The sequence below is a fragment of the Balearica regulorum genome, chromosome 4 (genome assembly GCF_011004875.1).
Source record: "Balearica regulorum gibbericeps isolate bBalReg1 chromosome 4, bBalReg1.pri, whole genome shotgun sequence".
NCBI lineage: Eukaryota > Metazoa > Chordata > Aves > Gruiformes > Gruidae > Balearica > Balearica regulorum.
The window spans coordinates 68,957,009-68,969,139 of record NC_046187.1 but is presented as its reverse complement, the minus strand read 5'-3'; the positions used below and the strand labels follow the sequence as shown (position 1 = coordinate 68,969,139).

At 38.7% G+C, this 12,131-nt stretch overlaps 1 protein-coding gene across 3 annotated transcripts in view; it reads left to right on the top strand.

Annotated features, from left to right (window-relative positions):
- The window catches only part of JAKMIP1 (janus kinase and microtubule interacting protein 1), a 163,086-nt gene that overhangs the window by 35,958 nt on the left and 114,997 nt on the right, over positions 1-12,131 (top strand). The window lies entirely within an intron of this gene.

The following is a 12,131-nucleotide window of genomic DNA, read 5'->3' as shown; positions in this document are numbered from 1 at the left end:
CTAAACCACTGGAAGCCTGGTCTTGTAGTAGTGGCTCTAAGCACGGTTCCTTAGTCTTATACTTGATCTCAGATAATGACCAGTACCGTAATGTTTCAGAGAAAGAGTCAAGAAACCTTAACTACAGGTCTCATTTGTAATCTTGAGCTGACCCATTTTTATGTTTTCATAAAGTTAAGGAGAAGTTATACTGTGTCATACTGTGTTTTGTCTAACACAGTAGTATCCTGAGCATCGGTAAGCTGAGCCCAGGGTAAGAGTAAAAGCAGGGCATGAATATGAGACACTTCCCGCTTCCATCTTCCAACTGTTTGCAGCTCAGTGTTTTCCTGTGCTGAATGTGGTTTCTTTGTATTTAGCAACCATCACTGGATATTATTTTTCCCCAGAAATTTGTCCATTCTCACCCTCAAGCCATATAAATTTCTAGAGCAATAGATCCTTTCGATGATTTTCATGACTTTGCTGCCTGTTTCTTGAAGACCCACCTTCTTCTGTATTTTTTCTAAGTCTGCATCCTACTATATTTTTGTTCTAGAAGAGAGTGACCAGCTGATTCCTAACCATCATCTTCGTTATATGAATATCCTCCTCCAAACTGCCTCTCTTCTAAGCTGAAGAGCTTTACGCTCAATTTTCCTTGCACAGGAGCTGTTCCGTACTTCTTGCCTTTTTTTTCCCCTCATTTGCTTTGTTCTTATGTTTATCCCAAGACATCTGCTGCTGGATTAGTACCCAGTTAGTGTCAGAGACAGTATGCTAGACTAGATGATCTTGGTCTGAGCCAGTATGGTTACGCTTAAGTTCTTAAACAGCCTGTGCTGTTTTCTAGTATTGCATATTGTATAAACAATACAGATGGTGAATCTGTGAGTAATTTAGAAAAATAACGTGCAGAAGAAAGAAGTCTGGTTCTCCCATCTACAGTAAAGTTTACCAAGGTTTATATTTAACAAAAATTCTTCACATGTTCATTAAATACTCATGTTTGGGCCAACAGTTTGATTGACCAGACTGCTACTCAGATACTACACAGATTTTGCTAGATGACTTTGTGTTGTTTTTTGGTGGGGGTTTTTGGTTTTGTTTTGGGGTTTTTTTGTTTAGTTGGTTGGGGTTTTTTTTGTTTTTGGGTTTTGTTTTTTTTTTTAAAATGTAGTATCCTAACTTGAATTCATCTGTTACACGGAGAACTTCTAGGAGGTTTTACTTGTGTGATGGCTCTCAGTGAATGCTGGTAGTTTCTTTCTATCCTTTCTGTTTACAAATAAATGAAAGTAATGCAATAAGACTTCTGGCAGGTTATATACAGACAGCAAAGACTTATAAGCTGTTCATATCTGAAAAAAATACTTAAGATTGCCTTTGTATTGTTTGGGGTTTTTTTATTCCTGTTAGATATCTTTTTTAGATTTTTTGTCTTTGTAGTGAAGATGTAATGTTTTGTTTGGCCAAGGGTAGTGGAAGGAAGGGAATCCCTTAGACTGTATGTACTTTGCTTTCTGAAGCACTTAAAAACCCTTTTATTTTTTTAGTGGTTTCACTTGTGGCTTTTTGATAGGCGTTGCAGATCCTGGAGTGTCACTCTTTTTCATTTATTAACATTACTCTGGAAGTTGATGTGGGATAATTTCCTTAATGTCACAGCCCTTAGGCTTTAATGTGTGACCTCTGATTTTTAGGATGTCTTAATGAACATTTCTCTCTTCAAATTAATTTCTATCTTATAATTTGAAAACTGTAATTTAACTTACAACTTCAGGTCAGAAAGCTTCCTTAGCTGAGATTATAGTTATGAGAAAACAATGCTATGTGCCATTTGTTAAAATCCATTGCATATTTTTTAAAAAAATCATTACTAGATAAGCTAAATATTTAGTATGAAAATCCAGCTGTGCCATTTGACTGTCATATTTGCTGTTTTGACAGCACCATTCTTTATATGCCCGTGATTTGTTGACAAGTGAATATCAGGATTTATATTCTAGATCTTACTTTTTTGAGGCATTTCTAGTCATGCCATAATGTTTCAAGTGGTATGGCTGGAATTTCATTCAATATACCAGATGATGTAGGAGTCTGATTTTGGATTTCTTGAGATTAATAGTTTAAAAGGCTATTCTTACTTGTGTTAGAAATACAGTGGGAAGAGAGATAAAATAAAGGAATTGGTAGGTTATTGGATGCCTGTACCACAGTTGCCACCGATGTGCAACTATCTTGCAGATTCAGGAATATTTTGCAGATGCCCAGTTGTGGGCTTTTTTTTTTTTGTATCTACTCCGTTAACCTTTTCTGTTTAGTTCAAAATGGTTTTGATTGCTGCAGTCTCTGTAGGGGTGATGCAGGTTTCTACCATTCTCTCCACATCAGAAAGAAGCAGAGCTTGCTCGCTTATTTATTTTTGATGCCTGTAATTTAGAGACTCTAATGAAGACCAAAGTGCTGCCAAGACAGTATGTGTCTGGCTACTCCATATCCAAGTTATTTTAATATCCAAATGCAGACACTTTATTGACCAAAATCGTAGCTCTGAGCAGTGAGGAAGCATTAATGTCAGTAGCAAGTACTCAAATTTCTTTTGCATGTGATAGACTCTTGTTTGATACTTGTATAATGTTTCTTGTAAATGGGGAGATAGCTTTAAAGACTGAATTAACTAGTTTTTTTTAGTTGGGTGTCTGATTCCCAAGTGTGTCTCAAAATCTCTCCCTCGTGTATATTAATAGAGAGAAACCTGTTATTTGATTAGCATTTTACAATATGGGCTTCCTTAACAAAGATCAGTTTATCCACGCAGAAGTGGAGTGTGGTCGTAACATATTCCTGTAAAACAGAGCAATACATAACAAAAGATTATAAAGAAATCAACATGTTGACCTGACTAATATATCATAGTCAAGCTGTGTCATTAAAATGTGCAAGCACCTGTTTGGAATTCAGTATTTTCTTCTAATATCGGTAGATAATACTGATACACAGGAAGCATAGACTGACATAATAAGATTAATATCAGCTTAGCACTTTCTATCATGTACAAAGCAGGTAAGGCACAAAATCAGATCTTAAAATGGTATCTTAATATTGTGTGCCTATTTTATCATGATAAAATGCGTGACGTGAAAGTACCACCAATATTCAAGTCCTTAATCCGCTTTTAAAATGCGTTTTATAAAGGCAGATCTGTCAAACAAACGTGCGGTGTCTCAACATGTCAAGTCAGATGTGGGTGCTGAAGGATTTGGGTTTGGGAAGTCTTGAGTATTCTCATCTCTTTTGTAGCAAACAGGAGTTTGTGTTCTGTGCTTCGCTGTGTGAGAGCTGCTGTCATAGGACCGCAGGAGTTTGCAGTTAGGTGAACAAATGCAGCGTTTATGTTTTGTCTTCAACCAATGTACATTTGCCATTCTCGGAGCAATGCCAGTTAAATTAAAACACATTGTGTGTGTGTGTGTGTCTTGTTTTTGTTTTTTCTTCTCAGAAGTTACGCTGCTGACAAGCTTGAATAATTGCAGAGGAGTCAGTAGAAAGCTGATCAGTTATTTATTGTGTAATGAACTGATGCTTAAAAAGAAGATTGACCGTATTGTCCTTGAGCACATAGAGAAAAATCACTGCTGGTACTTCTGCAAATAGGTCCACCATCATTTAAGATTTGAGGTGATAAGGCAGCTGGTTTTTGTGTTGAACTGAATACTGAGATGGGATAAATTTGGAGCGATCATTCCACCATTGCTCTGTGTCCATGTGGTAGTATGCCCAAATATTAAACGTTCGTGAGCTGTATTGTATGCGCTAATCTGAGAGTGTTTAGAAGAACATCTCTCAAATGCTACACTGGAGCAGGGAGCAAGTGTTTCTTTTCCTGCTTCATTTGTATTTGATTATTCCTGCTCGGATGGAGGATGGGGCAACTCTCTCTGCCCCATCTGGCCAAAGAGCTAGGACAGAGTGGGTTTTTTCAGCAGTAAGGGTGTGGAAAATGTGTAACACTTGGTTTTGTTAAAACGTTTATGGTGTATTTCAGAAACGTGTGAAAACACTGATAGTTGTTCACCACAATTATCAGTGTGGTGATGGGGAGAAAAATCAGAAGAGTAAAATTAGAGAAAACTTGTGGGTTGAGGTAAAGACAAGGGAATATCAGAATCCAGCACTTACCCCAGGAGTGGTGTTCTTCATCTGCACGCTGTCGCTGTCTTGGCGTGGCAGTACTAGTGGTATCCAAACAAAAATTACTAAAAAGAGGTTAACAATGTTGACACAACGTTCACTGCATTGTTAAATTCAGTGGAATAACTGTATTTTTTTTTGATACATATTCCTGTGAAGAGTGATGGCTTCAGAAAAAAAAAAAGTGCATTTGTTACAGAGTCAGTGTTGTCAACATGTTGGTTTCATTTAGTAGCTTCCCACTACAGGTATTCAACATCAACCTGCTTGACACCAGCTATGAACTTTGAGTTGATTACCTGTCACATTAGGAAGGCTCAGTCTTGCCAGAGTCATCCTGGAAAAGAAAAATGCATGCAATAGTTCTAGTACCTGTCGGTGTCTTGTATCAGAGCGAGGTATACTGCCAGAAAAACTAGAATTAAAAAACGGGAAGGGAAGAAACCTGCAAACATCTCCCCACCTCAAACTGTTTATTACTCAGTGGTTCTTTAAAAATGTGCTAGGATCTTTGAGCACATTTATTTGCATGTGTTTTGTGTTTTCTATGCCGTGTACGGCTGTTTTCAGAATGCATTGAGTTAACAAATTGCATTGCTCTGCCCATGCTGTTTGCATCTTGATTTGCAGCTCATCAAACTATAAAGGATGCAAGAACAGGAAAACATAGAGGATTTTTCCTCCTCATTTGACCATCACTTCAGGGGGTAAATTTAAATTCTGCCTTAAAATGTGGTTTTGTAAATCTGAGATACATAATGACTTTCATTTTCTTTGTAATTCTTGATGAATATGTGGTTATAATAATAAATCATTAAAAACAGCCCATTGAAAAATAAGGATTTGTAGTTGGTTGAAGTGTTTGGTTTTTGAGAGAGTCTTTACACTCTGAATTCAATGAATATTTTCTGAATTGCTTGTTTTATAGAACGAAGATTTTATTTCTTGTGTAGATGTGTGAGCCTAAGTGATGCTCTGCTTGTATGAAAACAGGTGATTAAAGCCATTCAGTTATAAACTAGACTGTTAAAACCTTTGAGGATACAATGCGTGGTTTAATTTGGAATTTGGTACCCTGGCTGATTTCTGTCCTTAAAAAGAGAGCAGCTGTACTGTGCAGTGCTGTGTTTCAAGCATGCACAAAATATGCTGCAAGTATGGTGACTGATAAGGCAAGTGCAGTGAACATTGCCCTTGCAAAATGCTTTGAGACTCCTCCAAACAATCAAATTATCTTAGCTTGGCATTAAAGTGACCCTTGAATGAGTGGAGAGACATTTGAGAAATATTCTTACAGAACTGACATGCAATGCAGAGATAAATTTATCTACCCTCCCCCCTCACCCCCCCCCCCCCAAAAAAAAAAAGCTGTAGAGGAATAAAAAAATATATTTGGACGTGGTCCATTGTCCTTCTTAAGAGTAGGATGGATAGATAAAGCACTACTAACATATATTTGTTCAACTTCTTAATTGCCTGCCTGATGGAGATGACTTCTCAGAAAGATTTGATAGATCTTTCTAGGTTTCTTCTTTCTAGGTTATTTATCTCTCTGGTTACCCAGCCTTACTGGATCCTCCCTCTCCCTCACAGTACCTATCCTAAGTCTTAGTCCTTTATCATCTGCTTTCCAGTTAACCCAGTGAGGATTTTATCCCTCTTTCTCTTGACAACAACCTTTCACAGATATAAAGGCTCTTACCACTTCCCTACCTTCTTTTATTCAAGGTTAACAATCCCAATTCTTTTCAGCCATGCCTTTTAGGCTGTTTCTTGTGGCTTCCCTCTAGACTCCTTAAATGGCCTATTTCTGCACAAAATTGGATGCAGTACTCTAGACTGAAGGTAACAAAGGGAATCATCTCACATGTAAGGCTTATTCTTGAATATACTAGCTGTATGTTGCCTGTTTGCAGATGTGGTATAATTTAGACACTAGTTTGTCTGCTTTTTGAGACAGATGCACAGTATCTTGTTAAGTTCCTAAAGGCATTTCTGGGTATGTGCTAATTGGGACCTTCTAGATAGTCTGGTTAAGATATTGCAAGTGATAATGTACTTGCTTTATTTATGCTCTTGTCTATATCAAATTTTCTTAATTATATATGTATTTTTGTTAATTGTGGGTGGCAACATAAGAATCCATTCTTGGACCTCATACGGTAAACTTTTCTAGACATAATTCTAGGCTTTGGTGTTTCAAGCTCATTCTTTTTCAATAATGAAAAAGTTTTGCAGATAAAAAGTGTTTTATTATGTATAATACACCATGTTTTGGAGTGAAATAGATCATTATCTAGACAGAATCATAAAATTATTTAAGTTGGAAAAGACCTTTAAGATCATTGAGTCCAACCATACCTAACACTAAGTACCTAACACAGCCAAGTCCATCACTAAACCACATCCCTAAGCACTATCAACATGTCTTTTAAATACCTCCAGGGATGGTGACTCAACCACTTCCCTGGGCAGCCTGTTCCAGTGCTTGATAAGCCTTCAGTGGAGAAATCTTTCCTAATATCCAATCTAAACCTCTCCTGGTGCAACTTGAGGCCGTTTCCTTGTAGAATCATAAAATGGTTTGTGTTGGAAGGGACCTTAAAGATCATCTAGTTCCAACCCCCCTGCCATGGGCAGGGACACCCTTCACTAGACCAGGTTACCCAAAGCCCCATCCAGCCTGGCCTTGAACACTTCCAGGCAAGAGGCATCCGCAACTTCTCTGGGCAGCCTGTTCCAGTGCCTCACCATCCTCACAGTAATGAATTTCTTCCTAATATCTAATCTAATCTGATATCTAATCTACCTTCCTTCAGCTTAAGGCCATTACCCTTTGTCCTATCACTCCATGCCCTTGTAAACAGTCCCTCTCCAGCTTTCCTGTAGGCCCCTTTAGGTACTATCACTTCTTACTTGGAAGAAGAGACCAACACCCACCTGGGTAGAACCTCCTTTCAGGTAGTTGTAGAGAGTGATAAGGTCTCCCCTCAGCCTCCTCTTCTCCAGACTAAATAACCCCAGTTCCCTCAGCTGCTCCTCATATGACATGGGCTTTAGACCCTTCACCAGCTTTGTTGGCCTTGTTTGGACACACTCCAGCACCTCAATGTCTGTCTTGCAGTGAGGGGCCCAAAACTGAACACAGTACTGGAGATGCAGCCTCACCAGTGCTGAGTACAGGGGGACGATCACTTCCCTAGTTCTGCTGGTCACACTATTCCTGATACAAGCCAGGATGCTGTTGGCCGCCTTGGCCACCTGGGCACACTGGCTCATATTCAGCCAGCTGTCGACCAACAGCCCCAGGTCCTTTTCTGCCAGGCAGCTTTCCAGCCGCTCTTCCCCAAGCCTGTAGCGTTGCCTGGGGTTGTTGTGACCCAAGTGAAGGACCTGACACTGAGCCTTGTTGAACCTCATACAGTTGGCCTCGTCCCATTGACCCAGCCTGTCCAGATCCCTCTGTAGAGGCTTCCAGCCCTCCACAGATCAACACTCCTGCCCAATTTGGTGTCATCTGCAAACTTACTGAGGGTTCACTGCATCCCCTCATCCAGGTCATTGACAAAGATATTAAAGAGAACCGGCCCCAGTACGGAGCCCTGGGGAACACCACTTGTGACCAGCTGCCAACTGGATGTAACTCCATTCACCACAACTCTTTGGGCTTGGCCATCCAGCCAGTTTTTTACCCAGGGAAGAGTACACCCATTCAAGCCATGAGCAGCCAGTTTCTCCAGAATACTGTTGGAAAAGGTGTCAAAGGCTTTACTGAAGTCCACGTAAACAGATGCATGGTTTTATTTCAGCTTCCTTTAAAGGGAATTCCAATCTGGCATTTTATGCCCTACTGGCAATCAACTAAGAAATGTGAAAGCTGGTGTTACAACTAATGAAAAACATGTTTATGTGCCTCTAAGTGTTTTTGTTGGTTTATAGCTACCTGAATCCTCTAAGAAATGCTACCAATCTGTGTGATGCTCTGAGTAATGGGTTGTGATTTCTGGGTTAGGTGAAGAGCATTGAGGAGTGCTCGCTTAGCCGAATGGCTCCCTTGGCTACGCAGCTGAGGCTCAGAAGTGTGTTTGCCCAAGAGAGTGGTGTCCTGCAGTTGACAATCACTGAGAGGCGCTAATGATCCAACAAAGCCAGCAAGCTGCTATGCTTAATACAGTTATCATTTGTGGTGTAGGTTGGACTGTAATTAAATTTCTTAATTAGGCTAAAATCCAGTAAAACTAGAAATGGTAATTAGCAGGAGCCAGGTTGGGGACAACTGTGTTTTGACTTGTTACCCTGCCTTTGTAGTTTAGGCAAGATCAGAGTTGAATAAAAATCCTTGTATCTGGTCATATTGTTTGTCAAAACTAAATTACTTGTTCATGTTGTTTTAATCCTGGCCTCATTTTGGAGTCCATCAATTATTAAAAACAAAAACGCCACCCCTACAAATATAGTATGTTACATAAATATATTTTTAGTGCTATATAAGAACAGACTGTTATGTATGAACTCTTTACCTGGATTCCTATTGATCAACGTATTCATATTATTGATTCATTAAGTGTCTATTTCTGTCTTAAGAATCTGTACTGCTGCTCTTGAATCAGAACCTCAGGTCTGAAAGTTCAGTCATTAATTTTCTCAATTTCAACAATTTCTTATTGGGATGATGTAATAATACTTGCTTTTTTTTTTTTTAATACTCTGCTTCTTAATAAGAATGATTGGAGATACTCTTCAGGTTAGAACACATTTTCAAAGAGCAGTTTAAGGGGGCTTCCCTTTTATTCCATGTCTCCAGCCTTTGGAATTAGAGCAGACTGCACTAAAATTTCTGAATACAATTACCAAGTTTCATGGAGCCTAAACAAGTAGTGTACGCATAGGAGAATCTAGTTCTGTGTGTGTAAATCATGTTCTCCTCCCTCTGCAAACATGCTGATGACTTGCTTGTAGCAGTACTAAGTCACATTTTATAAACATTAAAACAAAAAGGGAAGGGATAATTTATCCTATTGTAGTAGAGCAGCCAGAGGATCTTGTGGAATAAAGTAGTGGCTTACTTTCTGTTACCTTCTGGGTGAAATAGTACCAATAACTATCAGTTGTCTTATAGGTAAATTTTATTTTCTCCCCAAATGTTACTGCTTGGCTTGATATTTAAAAATTGGTTATGATTAGGTGGCTAAGTCACACACATTGTATCCAGTAAACCTTAATCAAGTTATTTCTTAAAATTTTAAAAACAATTTCTCCTTTGTGTTTCAAGTTTTCAGTGGTCTGAAATTAATTAACTTTGAACCCGTCACATTTGAAATACAATAACATTTCATACTTAGCAACATTCCCGTATAAAATTTAATTGAATATTGCTTGTTTTACAACAGCTCTTATGCTTTCAGCAAATAAATTGCCATAGTTAAAGAACATTGTGAAGAATCCTACAAGGATTTTAAAAAGCTTTGAGGTGAATGTTGGCTGTACCATGACAGAAGAAATTCAGTGCGGGTTTCCTCAAGGTGGTACATGTGGAAATGAAGAATTGCAATGTCTGCCAAATTTTAAATTATAATGGCTACATACAACCTAGTGGACAGCTTACTTAAAAGCCTTTGGGCCTGGCTGAACCAAAAAGAACAAACCCAACACCCTGACCCATTAGGTGATAGGCACAGGGGGTGGTAATTAGCACTCTGATGCCCTCACTACCACATAACTGGTAATGTCCCCAGTATTAGTCCTCCATAGGCTTACCTTTTAACAAAGGAAAGCTGTGCCAGAAATACAAGTTCAAAGTATACATCTATCTGTTTTAACCCCTTTAAGGACTCCTAAATAACACAATATTAAAAATGTTATGTTTTCCTGGTTTAGAGAGGAGATGCCTAAGAACTGCCATGTTGGTAAAAAATTTATCTTGGATGCATGTATGTGTATATTTTATATATATTTATATGTATGTAAAATATATAAACTATGTAGAAAAGGGCTAAATATAAGCCAGCTGAATTGTATCTAAGGACTGCATCCCTTTTACATTGCTTCTTCAATATAGTTTATCAGCAACATGTGCACTTTTGCTGATGGTTGCACTTTCCTTGACTTTATTGTTCCATTGTCCCTAATAAATATGGATACTTTGCAGTAGCATGAATATGTTAGTTCTCTTTTTCTAATATCTTTGACTCAAGCAGCAGTCTATTTAATCTGAAACTTTATTTACTGGCAGGTGTTTATATAAATACACAGTAATAAAAGGGTAGTATAAAGCCAAGTGATTTATCAAATGTGGGAAAACCAAAGAAAAAACAATGAACAAACCTGAAAACAGACAATTTCTCAGAACATCTATCTTCAGCATTCTAGTTATAGATAGTAATGCAGTGCACTTTTTTTTTTTAAAAAAACCCCACCTCATTATGCTTTGTATTGAAGGTGGTGTTATAAAGAAAGTGGAAAAATAAATATTTTTGCCTCTGTCAGGAAAACAGATCAGGTCATAGTTAGTAATGCAGAAAATTTTATTGAGATAAACCCTCTTAACTGAATTGTGAATGAAAAATATTTGGTACAATGTATTTGGTATTTGACTTGATATTTCCTGACAATGTTAGAGGAATATTAATTTAAAAATTAGAAGCAGGTTTGTGTCTGTGCCTGGTCCCCACACTCACGTTCCTGAAAGGTGGATATTTTGCACGTTTGTATAAACAGATCTCTGAACTGCCAAATGCAGGAAACCCCACCCTGCTCGGGGTATGTCCCCTGTGCCCCTTGGGCTCGCTGCTCCCCGTGTCACCACTATGGAGTGTGGCTGTGTTACTGGGACGTTGCATGTTCCAGCTCAAGTTCCTCCTGACCTTTGTGAACACCACTGTAATGCTTTGGTGGGGTCACGGTGGCTGGGGCTGAGAGACCAGGGCGTTACGCAGCCCAGAAACGGACTTTTCCTGTCAAATCTGTAGCAGTTTCTCAACAGCGTGTAATGACAGGATCCTGGTTTGTCTGTAGCATACATGGTACTGTGTGCATGTAAATTTATTTTTATATATATATGTATGATGACAATCTGTGTGGAGAGGAAGGAAAAAGGATTTCAGACACCAGGCTTTGGGACATGTGTTTCTACTTTTATTTACATAGTGGAACAAGGTGAGTTTCTCTAATGTATCTTGAGAAGGCTGTGGCAGCTGTATTCTTAGGACAGTCAGATTTTCACAGCTGGTATTTCCAGTTCCTGCTAGGGAAGCTAGTAGCTGAACTTCATGATATAAAAATGAAGGTAAAGCTGCATTAAAATATAACTCAGTGGATTTCTACCTTTCTATTCCTTAATGACCAAAATCGTTCCAACATATTTTCCTCAATCCTTGTTTGTAGATGTTTACTCCTCAGGAAAGGCCAGTGACTCTTTATACTGGCAAGGCAATGTTTGCAGGCAGGAGCACTCACCTCGCTTCTATTAAATCCAGCTGACGTCGGTGGAAGAGTTAGATGAGGTCTTGGGCATGTAGTCTTTTAATCAGGCCTGAAACACAGGAAGCAATCTTCAAAGGCCAGCTTATGCTGAGCTAAGAAGACTTGTTCTGACTTTAATTAGATATATATCAGCCAGAACCTCTCTGGAAGAAAAGGTATTTAGTACTCATGGCATACAAAGGATATTAATGTGATGAGGAGGATGGAAAGAAGTGCTGAGGTATTTGTCTCCAGTGGGAAAGAGAGAGAGAGAGAGTTCATTCTTTGTTGAACATGAAGATGGGAGAGGAGATGAGGCAGAAGGAGAGTATAATCCACTATGTTTAAAAAACCAAACCCAAAAAACCCACAAAGCACCAAACCCCACAAAAACCCTGTTTGAGTTTGTAGTTTTGGTATCTAATAGTCTTAGACCTTTTCTTTATATATGGGAGATGTGGCTTTGGTGCTACTATTGAATTAAAGAACCACCAAAA